Raw genomic sequence first — 13,688 nt, 5'->3', positions numbered from 1 at the left:
GTTTCTTCACATCTCTGCAAAACTCGATCAAGGTTGCTCAAGCAATCATCAAAAGAGGATCCATAAACGGAGAAATCGTCCATGAAAACCTCACAAATCTTTTCACAAAAATCAGAGAATATAGCCATCATGCATCTTTGAAAGGTAGCAGGTGCATTACATAAACCAAAAGGCATACGTCTATAAGCAAAAGTACCGAAAGGGCAAGTAAAGGTGGTCTTTGCTTGATCATCAGCTGACACAGGTATTTGAGAGAAACCAGAGTAACCATCTAGAAAGCAAAAATGTGTGTGTTTGGATAATCTTTCTAGCATTTGATCAATGAATGGCAAGGGGTAATGATCTTTTTTAGTAGCTTTATTTAATTTGCGGAAATCAATTACCATCCTATAACCTGTAATAATTCTTTGCGGAATCAATTCATCTTTATCATTAGGAACGACAGTAATACCTCCCTTCTTAGGGACACAATGGACAGGACTTACCCACTGACAATCAGCAACGGGATAGATTATACCTGCCTCAAGGAGCTTTAGTATTTCATTTCTTACCACTTCTTTCATCTTAGGATTCAACCGCCATTGATGATCAATAACTGGTTTGGCATCTTTCTCCAAATTTATTTTGTGTTGGCATAGAGTGGGACTAATACCCTTAAGATCATCAAGAGTATATCCAATAGCAGCTCGGTGCTTCTTCAGAGTTTTCATTAATTTTTCTTCTTCCTTCTCTGAAAGGTTAGCACTAATAATAATAGGATATATCTTCTTTTCATCAAGATAAGCATATTTAAGAGTATCAGGTAATGGTTTAAGCTCAAACACGGGATCACCCTTGACCTTGGGTGGAGGAGGATCCCCTAGGATTTCAACAGGCAAATTGTGTTTCAGAATAGCTCCCTGTTTAAAGAATACTTCATCTATTTCCCTTCTTTCATTCATAAACATATCATTTTCATGATCACTAGGAGGTACGGCAATAGAAGCAAGACCAATTATTTCATCTTTACTAGGCAATTCCTCATCACGAGGTTGTCTACGAAATTTAGAGAAATTGAACTCATGAGACATATCATCCAGGCCAATAGTAACAACATCCTTCTTGCAATCTATCTTAGCATTAACAGTGTTCAAGAAGGGTCTCCCAAATATAATGGGACAAAAGCTATCTTGTGGGGAACCAAGAACAAGAAAATCAGCAGGATATTTAGCTTTCCCACACAAGACTTCAACATCTCTAACAATCCCAATTGGTGAAATAGTATCTCTATTGGCAAGTTTAATGGTGACATCAATATCTTCTATCTTAGCAGGCGCAATATCATGCATAATTTCTTTGTATAAGGAAATAGGTATTGCACTAGCACTAGCACCCTGTAAGTGCATCTAGTGCCCCTTAGTGATTTTGGTGTATTGAAGACTTATAGGTTAAGGGACTAATGTGTTTATGAGTGTACACAGGTCTATAAGTCTATGAGGAGTTTGATATTTACAGTGAAAGTCGACCCCTAAAAATGAAGTTCTTCGACTGAAGACTTTGGATTTCTGAAGACTTTCTGAAGACTTTGAAAGTGAAGAAATTGGTGTGACCTTGAAGACTTGGTATTCATTTGAGGAACATGAAGCGTGAAGACTTTTGTTTTCGTAGTTTCATTTTCTCTTTCTTGAGTCATAGGAAACACCGTACTGTTAAAGGGGTCGAGGAAATACTAAGGAAAAATTTCCATGTGATGCTCAACTCAAAATCCTACACCTACCAATCCCTTCGAGTGAAGCCATTGGAAATCTCATACAGTTCAGTCATATTCTTCAGTGACAGAGACGAAGTTCTTCTGGTCTCTGAGGAATTTGTTCTGACTGAGGAGTTAGGAATTCGCCAGTGCGGATTGCCTACACAGTGAGGAACATGATAGCCCTGAGGAATTTGATACTCAAATTTCCGACCGTTGCTGTGCAATGCGCCAGCTGTCCCAAAATATCTACCCACCTAACGGTCATATCATTTAAGGGCATTTATGTATTATCATGCCGGGCTGCTCCCTAGGCTATAAATAGCCGCCCCCTACAATCACTAGCTGGTTGGCTGCTCCGAGAGAAACTGACACTTGTCATTTGAGAGCATCCCATCCTCCGAGGACTTTGAGCGAAAATCATCAAGTGAGGAAAACCCAAACCCAAACACCCACAAACCTAAAGTGATTGAGCATCACTGAAGAGATTGATCCTGTGTGGATCCGACGCTTGTTACCTTTGAAGACTGTGCTTCTTCCAGGCGGTTAGGCGTCATGGTCTAGAGCATCCAAGAGGAAATTGTGGATCGCCGAGTCACCGAGTTTGTGAAGGTTTGGAAGTCACCTGAAGACTTACCACGAGTGATTGGGCGAGGTCTGTGTGACCTTAGCTCAAGGAGAATACGGTGAGGATTGTGTGTCCGGGACTGTGTGTCCTCAGGTTTAAATACCTAGCCGCTCCAACCAGACGTACAACTGAGACAGCAGTTGGAACTGGTCTACCAAATCATTGTCTTCACCAAGCTTACTGGTTCTATTTCCTCAACTCTTTCATTTCCTCATTACTGTGTTGTGTGCTTGTCATATCTGTGTTTGAAGACTTTGACTGAAGACTTTCTCAATTTCCTCAGTTCAATTTCTTCAGTCTGTTTGTCTTCATCCTGTGCTATCCTGTGTTTACGCTTCTGTACTCTGTGCTTGTCTTCATTTCATCATGATGACCATGCTTGTGTTCTGCTATGCATACTTTTGAGTACTTATTCCGCTGCAAGTAGTTCTTCACTAAGGAATTTCCTCACTGGCAAATTCCTCAGTGAAGAATTCATAAAAATCGCCTATTCACCCCCCTCTAGTCGATATAACGCACTTTCAATTGGTATCAGAGCAAGGTACTCCCTTGTTCTGTGTGATTTTGGTTTAACCGACTGGAGTTTTAGTTATGTCGACCGCAGGTATGATCAAGGTCTCAGCTGGGTGTCCTACCTTCGATGGGACGGACTACCCCTACGGGAAGAATAAGATGCGAATGCATCTTGAGGCAATTGATAACGATCTCTGGTATGTTGTGGAAAATGGTGTTCCCTCTGTCTCACCCTCACTGAACGCTACCAATGTGAAGAGATTCAAGCAACTCGATTCTCAAGCGAAGAATATCATTTGTGGCCATCTGAGCAAAGGACAGTATGGAAAAGTGAGTGCTTTGGAAACTGCTAAGCTTATCTGGGATAGGCTGTCCAAAGTCAATGAAGGAGTCTCAACACAGCGTGACTCTCGAGTTGATATTCTTCGCAATCTCTTCAACCGCTTCAAAAGACTCGACAATGAAAATGTTCAACAAACCTTCGATCGCCTCACTGACATCTCAAATGAGCTTCAAGCACTTGGTGCCACTGACATCATCGACCATGAGGTGGTGAAGAAACTGCTGAGATCGCTTGATTCCTCATTTGATACTCTGGCATTGATGATACAAGAGCGTGCTGATTACAAGTCACTTGATCCCGCTGACATCCTCGAGAGGCTAAATACTCATGAGTTCCAGCTTGCTGAAACGAGAGATCTCTATGGTTCGAGCTATGGCAGATCACGTGCACTGAAGGCCAAGGCAGTTTCTGAGTCTGAAGATGAAGACTCTGGCAGCAGCCTTGGTGATCCTGAAGAACTGAGCCATGATCTAGCACTGCTCATGAAGAAATTCCAGAAGTTCTCAAGATGTGGTCGCTTTGGAAGACCCTCAAGGAGCAATGATTCCTCATCCAGTGACTACAAGAAGAGGCTTTGTCACAAGTGCAAGAAACCTGGACACTACATTCAAGATTGTCCTCAGTGGGAAAAGGAATCAAAGAAGAAGAAATACAAGGATTACAGTTCTGATGATGCAAAGAAAAAGAAGAAATCCTCAAAATCTTCATCATCAAAATCCTCAAAGTCTTCATCTCACAAGAAGAGCAGCTCCAGGAAGGCTCGGGCATTCATTGGCAAGGAAATAGACTCTGAGGTTGAATCTGAAGAAAATGAGGAAGAGGAGGCGTCTGAGGATTCCGAATCTGGTGTGGCGAGCCTAGCCCTCACTACTGCATTCGTCAGCAAGTCTATCTTCAACACTGAAGAAAATGACCTCACCAACAAGGCTGACGAAGGCAATGATGACTACGCTCCCACCTATTGCTTCATGGCAAAGGGTGCCAAGGTACTCAAATATACCTCCTCTGAATCAAGCGAAAATGAATCTGATGAGAACCTTAAGCCCAGCTATTCTAAACTTGCTAAGATTGCTGTGAAACAACAAAGGGCCCTTGAAAAGGTTCAAAACATGCTAGACAAAAGTGATGATATGTTGGGTGAAGAAATGGATCGCACTAAAACCCTGACTGAAAATCTTCAGAGACTTCAGACTAGGTTTGACAACCTTCAAGGTCATCATAACACTCTCTTGTCTGATCATGAGAAGCTTTCTTATGAATTTCTTCAAAGAAAGCAAGATCTTGAGAAGCTAAGAGTGAGTTATGAAGATCTTCAGAAGGAGCGCGATTCATTACTTGCTCAACAAATCAGCGCTGCTCAGGAAGAATTTGTTCCTCCATGTTTGAAATGCATTGAACGTGAATCTGCTAATTCTTCACCTGAATGTTCAAATGCTCAAGCACATCAGAAGTGACAATGGAACTGAGTTCAAGAATTCTGGTCTTGATGACTATCTTGATGAACTTGGTATTACTCATGAGTTATCTGCTCCTTACACTCCTTAGCAAAATGGCGTCGTGGAGCGCAAGAACAGAACTCTTGTTGAGATGGCTCGCACTATGCTTGATGAGTACAAGACGCCTCGTCACTTCTGGATTGAGGCAATTTATACTGCGTGCCACATCATCAACAGGGTATATCTTCACAAATTCTTCAAGAAGACTGCCTATGAACTCCTCACTGACAAGAAACCCAATGTGAGTTATTTCAAAGTCTTCGGTGCTAAATGTTGGATTAGAGATCCTCATCACAATGCTAAATTTGCACCGAAAGCACATGAAGGTTTTATGCTTGGTTACGGAAAGGACTCGCACACCTACAGAGTCTTCAACAACGTTCTTCACAAGGTTGTTGAAACTGTAGATGTGCGGTTCGATGAAACTAATGGCTCGCAAAGAGAGCACCTACCTTCTGTGATAGATGAACCAGCACCTGAGGAATCTATCATGTTCAAGGCTACTGAGGATGTCATTCCTACCGAAGAATCTGCTGAAGAATTCATTCCAGAACGTGAAGAACGTCGAGCTAATGCACCTGAAGAAAATGCTGAAGAAAATGCTGATCAAATTCCTCGACGACAACCAACTCATCCTCGCGTTGCAAAAGAAGTGCAAGTTGAAAAGATCATCGATGACATTAAAGCACCAGGTCCTCTCACACGCTCAAAAGCTTCACATTTATCTAACTTTTGTGGGCACTATGCTTTTGTCTCTATCACAGAGCCCACTAAGGTAGATGAAGCATTTCTGGAGCCTGAGTGGATTCAGGCCATGCAAGAAGAATTACATCAGTTCGAGCTCAACAATGTTTGGGAACTGGTCAATCGTCCAGATCCTCGCAAACACAATATCATTGGCACAAAGTGGATCTACCGCAACAAGCAAGATGAAAATGGCATTGTGGTGAGGAATAAGGCACGGCTAGTAGCTCAAGGCTACACACAGGTTTTGAAGATCCTAAGCATCCTGACAAAGTCTTCAGACTAAATAAGGCCCTCTATGGCCTCAAGCAGGCCCCTCGGGCGTGGTATGATACTTTGAAGGAATTCCTCATGAAGAAAGGCTTCAAACCCAGTTCACTCGACCCTACACTTTTCACTAAATCATATGATGATGAATTGTTTGTGTGCCAAATATATGTTGATGATACCATCTTTGGCTGTACTAACCAACGTTATAGTGATGAATTTTCCTATATGATGAGTGATGAATATCAAATGTCTATGATGGGAGAGTTGAAATTCTTCTTAGGTCTTCAAATTCGTCAACAGCGCAATGGCATATTCATATCTCAGGAGAAATACCTCAAGGATGTACTGAGGAAATTCGGCATGCAAGATTGCAAAGGCGTCAAAATTCCGATGCCCACAAATGGCCATATGTGCACTGATGAAAATGGTATTGACTTCGATCAAAAGGTATACCGCTCCATGATTGGTTCTTTATTGTACTTATGTGCATCTAGGCCAGATATTATGCTTAGTGTTTGCATGTGTGCCCGATTTCAAGCTACACCGAAGGAATCACACCATAAGGCTGTGAAACATATTCTTCGATATCTAGCTCACACACCAACACTTGGATTATGGTACCCCAAGGGCTCGGCTTTTGGTCTCATTGGATATTCTGACTCTGACTATGCTGGTGATCGTGTGGACCGCAAGTCAACATTTGGTACATGTCATTTCCTCGAACGATCTTTGTTCTGTTGGTCTTCGAAGAAACAGAACTGCGTATCACTGTCTACTGCTGAAGCTGAGTACATTGCTGCTGGCTCTTGCTGTGATCAATTGTTGTGGATGAAGCAAACTCTCAAGGACTACGGCGTCAACGTGAAGAATGTGCCTCTCTTCTGTGACAATGAGAGTGCCATCAAGATTGCTCACAACCCAGTTCAGCACTCGAAGACAAAGCACATTTAGATTCGTCATCATTTTCTTCGCGATCATGTGTTTAAGGGCGACATTTCTATTGAGCATGTGAAGACTGAAGAACAGCTAGCCGATATCTTCACAAAGCCCTTGGATGAGAAGAGATTTAGCAAGTTGCGGTGTGAGCTAAATTTCCTAGAATCTTCGAATGTTCTTTGAAAAGGACACTCATCCTTGCACTTATGCAAAATTGATGACTTAGATGTGCAACACATGAAGAAACGTTTTTCTTCAATCAATGAAGAATAACACTCCAAGTGTGAAGAAATTAACGAAGAATTTGATTCTCAGAACCCTACGACAATTGTACGCGGTGTCTGAAATCATCATTCTTATACGGTGGGTCACGCCACCACAAAAAGTTGAAAATCTTCAATTTGAGTTTTTTCAAGTTGCTATTTCTGCTAAGTGAATGTGATCGGACCCTTCCCCCTCTATGCTATACTCAACCCAATCTATTCACAAATTCTTCATGTGCGTTCTATTTGAAACTCGTTAAAAATCTTCACTGTGTCCTTGTCAGCTGAAGAATTTGCGAACGGAACTTTTAACTCATCTTATCCAAATTTTCAGCTTTGCCGCTCAAACCGTTCCGCATCCCATGAAATACTTATCTATTCACCCATGATCTAGCACGATCTCCACTTCTCAGTATGTGGGTGACACATGTCAAGCGAATGAGAAGGGTCAGGGGCACGTTCGTCCAATTTCTTCGGGCGAACCGTTTTTCACCGTGGCTCCCCTCTCCCCTTCCTCACTTCCTTTACTTCGCTCGACCTCTCTCCAGCTCAAACTTCTCAAACCCTAGCGCCGCCGCTACTTCATCGTCGCCGGTGAGGAAGAGCTTCACTGCCTCAACCTCGTCGCCGTTGTACTCGCGCCGGCCGCGGAAATCTTCAGTCCGCCGCCGCCGTAGCCGTCTTCCTCCGCCGAGTTAGGGCGTGGAAGATCTGCACAGACGAACTTCACTTCTCCACCTCACATTTCGTCCTATTCTTTGTTCAGGGTAATTAAAAGTTACTTTTACTGCCCTCTTTGATTCAAATGATTTCTGCAAAATCTTCAAAAGGTGTTTATTCTTCAAATTCTTCACACACTAAACACCTCACATGTCATATGTTCTTGATTCGTTTCTCTAAGCAATAATTTTTCTTCAAGATTCCTCAATTGTGCGGATTTCTGATCTATACAACTCTGGAACCTAAGACTAAGAACGCTTAGTGAAATTCTTCAAGACTCATCTGGTCAAATTCCTCAAACTTGTTTTTTTGAAAAACCTTCTGAGAACGCATATGACCTCTCCAAATTCCTCACAACTATACTCTGTTCACAGGTACTCATGTCCGCTGCTGGATCACTAGGTTCTCATCAACTTAACTCATTTGCAGCGCTCCTCGAAGAAAAGTTGCATACTTCTTTAGAGAATTCCATTGTTCAAATTCCTCATCTGAAGAAAATGGCTGATGGAAAGAAGCCACAGAAGGGAGGAAAGAGGCATGAGGTCAACACTGCTTTTGAAATCCCTGAGGACATCTATGCTGGGTACTGCACACCCCCTAAGGAAGATAAAAATCAGCGCAAGGTGCGCATTCAAAAGATTGAGAGGAGATGGGCAAGAGAGTGGAGGGAGTACAGATATGTGACTCCAAAGTACATGAAGAAATTCGCTGTTACTCCTCCATGCTCAAGACCACCATTGCCACCTGGCCAAGAAGCAGATCCCACTAGCATCAAATGCGGTGAGGAGTTTCCTGAAGAATGGGCCAAGCGCCAGGCCAAGCTGGCCAAATAGGCAAAAGATGCAGTGAAGAAATTCAATGAAGATTCTGCTGCTGCTACCACTGAGGCCTCTGTAAGGCCGAAAAAATCCATGGCAAAGAAGCCTGCACACAAGCCAAGTGCCTCTTCTTCAATGCCCTCACGGCCAATTTCCTCAGCTAAGCCCTCACGGCCAATCCCTCACGCCGCTCCTGCTCCTCCAAAGTCCTCAGCTGCTCCGACAAAATCCTCAGCACCTGTGCATCTTGCCACGTGCCAAAGGACTACAGGCATCTCTATTGCCTCAGGAGCTTCAGCTAGTTCCTCAGCAACACCAAATTCTTCAACAGGACCCTCTCTGCTTGTCACACCAGAGATGCGACCCTATCCGAGAGGAACTCGAAGGTCCCACCAAGGATAGACCCGCATATTGAAACGCTTTTGCAAGGTGGAAATCATTACATCAACATTACATAATATATGGGGATACATACAAGGCATACAAATGCCGCAAGAATAACTCAATACATCATACATAAGATCAACATCCGACTACGGATGAAACACAAACAGAAACTCAAACGACATCCACCCTGCTAGCCCAGGCTGCCGACCTGGAACCTATCCCCTAATCAAAGAAGAAGCAGAAGAAGAACTCCCAAAACAAGTAACATCGCTCTCGCGTCATGATCATCGCAAAACCTGTACCTGCAACTGTTGTTGTAGTAATCTGTGAGCCACGAGGACTCAGCAATCCCATTACCATGGGTATCAAGACTAGCAAAGCTTAATGGGTAAGGAAGGGGTAAAGTGGTGAGGTTGTAGCAGCGACTAAGCTTGATATGGTGGCTAACATACGCAAATAAGAGCGAGAAGAGGAGCAACGGAACCGTCGTGAAGCTAGCAATGATCAAGAAGTGATCCTGAACTCCTACTTACGTCAAACATAACTCAGAAACCGTGTTCACTTCCCAGACTCCGCCGAGAAGAGACCATCACGGCTACACACGCGGTTGATGCGTTTTAATTAAGTCAAGTGTCAAGTTCTCTACAACCAGACATTAACAAATTCCCATCTGCCACATAACCGTGGGCATGGCTCTCGAAAGTTTATACCCTGCAGGGGTGTCCCAACTTAGCCCATTATAAGCTCTCACGGTCAACGAAGGATATTCCTTCTCCCGTGAAGACCCGATCAGTCTCGGAATCCCGGTTTATAAGACATTTCGACAATGGTAAAACAAGACCAGCAAAGCCGCCCGAATGTGCCGACAAATCTCGATAGGAGCTGCACATATCTCGTTCTCAGGGCACACCGGATAAGTCAAGCTACGAGTAAAACTAGGCCTCGAGTTTCCCCGAGGTGGCCCCGCAGGCTGCTCGGTTCGGACCAACACTTAGAGAAGCACTGGCCCGGGGGGGTTAAAATAAAGATGACCCTCGGGAGTGCGACTCCCAAGGGAAAAGAAAATAGGTGATAGGCAAATGGTAAAACCAAGGTTGGGCCTTCCTGGAGGAGTTTTGTTCAAAGCGAACTGTCAAGGGGTCCCCATAACACCCAACCGCGTTAGGAACGCAAAATCAAGGAACATAACACCGGTATGACGGAAACTAGGGCGGCAAGAGTGGAACAAAACACCAGGCATAAGGCCGAGCCTTCCACCCTTTACCAAGTATATAGATGCATTAATTAAATAAGATATATTGTGATATCCCAACATAAACATAATCCAACATGGAGCAATCTTCACCTGCAACTAGCAACGCTATAAGAGGGGCTGAGCAAAAGCGGTAACATAGCCAAACAATGGTTTGCTAGGAAGGGTGACAAAGGTTAGAGGTGGTTTCATGGCAATTCGGGAGGCTTGAAGAGCAAGTGATAGGTAGCACAGCATAGCGATAGAACGAAGCAACTAGCATAGCAATGATAGTAGTGAGATCCAAGGTTACGGTCATCTTGCCTGAAATCCCGCTAGGAAGAAGAACGAATCCATGAAGAAGATGAAGCCACGAAGACGAACCAAGCGTAGACGAACGAATCCTCACGATCGCAATGAAACAGGAACTAACGAGAAGAAGCACAACCGGAAAGAAGCAAACAACAAGGTAAACACACAACACATAAACAAGACATGATGCTCAACCAAGTATGCTGCATGACAAGGCTACATGAAGCTACCCATGGCAAGAGATGATGCATACAAGAGCAACACATCAAGGCAAGTTTAAATGAGGCCGGAAACAACATCTAACAATTCCGGTAAGTCCTCATATGCAAATTTCGAAATTGGTCCAGATCTGAATAAACCTTATGTTCAAGTTGTTAAACAGCAAGTTAAGTTGCACCAAGATGATCTACACGAAATTTCTAGTCAAGTTATGTCGGGGATATACCCCGCGGTGTAACCCGCCGGATGTATGACCCGGCTGGAGCATGGCGACTAACTGGTAACCCGCCCGGAGCTTGGTGATTCATTAGTAACCCGGCGGGCGGGTCCGATGGACAATAAGGCCCAAAGCCCAGAAGACCGGTTCACCTTATGATGGGCCAGTTTAAGAGGGAAGGCATAAGGAATATTCTCCTACAAAGGAAGCAAGACTAGGACTCCACTTGTAATAGAGCAATCCTAATCCTACTAGGACTAGTCATGTAACCCGCCCTTTCAACTTATATAAGGAGGGGCAGGGCTCCCCAAAGAGGGACAAGCAGGAAGAAACAATCTCTAAGGCTAGACACAACTAAAAGGGAGCCGGCTTATGCGGCATCTCCTTGATGAGCATAATGAGATCTAGCCACAAACAGCATGTAGGGCTATTACCGGATGATGTTTCCCGGGGCCCGAAGCTATCTAAATCCTTGTCTTCTGTGTTGCGTCTCTCGTCCCGATCAACCCCTCTCAAGCTACCGCATAGATGCGTTGGCCTCGCGACTAAGTCCTAACACTAAGACATCTGCCGTGACAATTCCACGACAGTTGGCGCCCACCGTGGGGCCTGCGCACGATGGTGTTGAGTTCTTGGAGGGATTTCTTTCAGGGATCTAGAAGCTTGCGATTGACCAGGAAAAGAAGAACCAGCATTGAAAAAAGTATCATTGAAGAAAGTAGGGTTTGCTGTTGAGCCGCCGCCTACAACCGCGGCAAGAAGGATTACTGTCAATAGCTATGTGTGTCGGCGTCAAGCAAAGATCCAATCTACATCGAAAACAAAATCGGGTTAAAAGAAAACTCGGTCAAAGCAAATATGATCAAGAAACAGAGCCGGTCACCACCTGGATTCTTCTGACCCGAGCGGCCTCGTTTCGAAGTGCCTGTCCCTGCCGCCTCGCGTGCGCTTCCGCGGCTTCCGAGTCGTCGCCGTCTTCTACACCGCAACCCGCCGGGACCGCTCTCCGGCTCTACTGTGCGTGGCTGCGGTCTTGAGCCGCCGGGTCCCCGCCTTCCGCGGTGCTCCTTCGTCAAACCGTTGCGGGCTTTTCGGTGCTACTGCAACCCGTCCTTCTCCAAACCGCCGGCGTGCCTCTGCTACCAGGGGGACCTTGTTGACACGCCGCCGCGCCTGCGGTGCTTCCTCTGCTGAGCCGCCCAGATCGGACCTTGCTGACCCGCCTTGCCTGCTGCGAACTGTCACCGTCGACCCGCTGGTTTTGTGGCCCTGCCGCCGGCCGCTGTTAGCGCCTCTGCAACTGCGTCGCCTGACGCCTCCGCCTCTGTTGCGGGCCCGACTTCCTGCTCGCCTCCGGTGCACGCGGCCTCAAGCCGCCGTACCACAAGCTGCCGCACCCCGGGATTGCCTGCCGCCTCGCTGGTTTTGGGACGCCGTTCCACAGCCTTGAGTCGCCGTTCGCCATGGTGAGAGCCGCCGTCACTAACCCGCCGACCAATGAGCCGCCTCCCGCGAGTCGCTGCCGTGGCCCCGGTTTGCTGTTCCGCCTCACCAACGCCGATCTATCCTATGGGTCGACTGCATCTCTACGGCCTCATCGAGCCGCCGGCCTCCGCCAGCACGCCCCAGTGGCCGAGTCGCCTCTGCCTGTCGCCGCCTTCGCAGGTCTTTGAGCCGCTGGCATGCCCCTGCTTCTAGGCTGGGGTCCAGCTTACTGTTGTTTCTGAGAACTGCCTCTTTACGAGTCGTCGGCGCCCCTTGGTTTCAGCCGCACTCAACCTCCGATCACCGACGCTGTGCGACCCGGTCATCCGCAGGCTCCGGCTCCCGGCTCACTGCGTCGCCCCGAGGTGTCGTGCCGCCGCTGCTGCTATAGCCTTAACCCGTCAAGCCGGCTTCTCCTTGCTGCGAGCCGCCCGTGGTTTTGCTGTCGTGGGATGCCCCTCCCAGTTGAGCCGCCTTCGCCGTTGCCACGGCCAAGGGCTCACCTGCGAGTTGCCGCTCCGGCTGTCGCGGAACAGCCGTGGTTCGTCTCTGCACTTTGCAGCCTTGGTCGTCACTTCCGCCGCCGAGGAACTTCAGAACAGAGCGAGTCCTGAGACTGAAGCAATACGAGCGAGTCTTTTTTCTGCTATGGAGAGATCATGGACAAGGATAATTCAGCCAGCCATGCACTAGGTGCGCCCGGGTCAAAGTTCAGTTAAAATTAAACTCCGATGCTACCTTTCTACCGAATGCTGCTGAGGACAGTGGCCATATGGAATTGGAGATGAGTCACATGGCGATCATCCGAGAACCAGAGATTGGGGCTCCGAACCTCTCACATTGCTGCGAGCCAAATGGCCATTCCTACCCACATGGAGATCAGTTGCTCAAAACCTGATACGAACTCAGATCTTGAGCAGTTCACTAGTACTCCATAATACTAGCTGAAGGCTACTCCACGTGAAACCCCAAGGACCACTAGCAGTTGCACAGAAATCGAGGTTGATTAATCTAGAGCACATGCACCTAAAGAGGGAAACGGAAAAAGTGATGATGCGGTGAAGGAAAACTGGTACTAGCAGGACTAGCCCTCTGCATAAAATGAGCCAGAAATTCAACTGCCCAGCCGCATTGGCTGTTGAATGGAATTTATTCTCAGGTGATATTTTTCCTGATAAAATTGTTCATGCGGATTAATTCTATCAAGAATTTTTGTACTTTTAATTTGTACATGTTTATGCGCAGGTTAATCTATAAGCGTGAGGCCGCTTCACCGTCCGCACTTCGCCGGTGTACCCGGTGGACGCACGTGCCGGTCTACGACGATACACCACGGCCGTGTCCCCTTGAACGCTGATGTTGAACGATCGTGCACAA

Source organism: Aegilops tauschii, chromosome 5, assembly GCF_002575655.3.
Source record: "Aegilops tauschii subsp. strangulata cultivar AL8/78 chromosome 5, Aet v6.0, whole genome shotgun sequence".
NCBI classification, from domain to species: Eukaryota; Viridiplantae; Streptophyta; class Magnoliopsida; order Poales; family Poaceae; genus Aegilops; species Aegilops tauschii.
Note: the sequence above shows the minus strand (reverse complement) of the source record.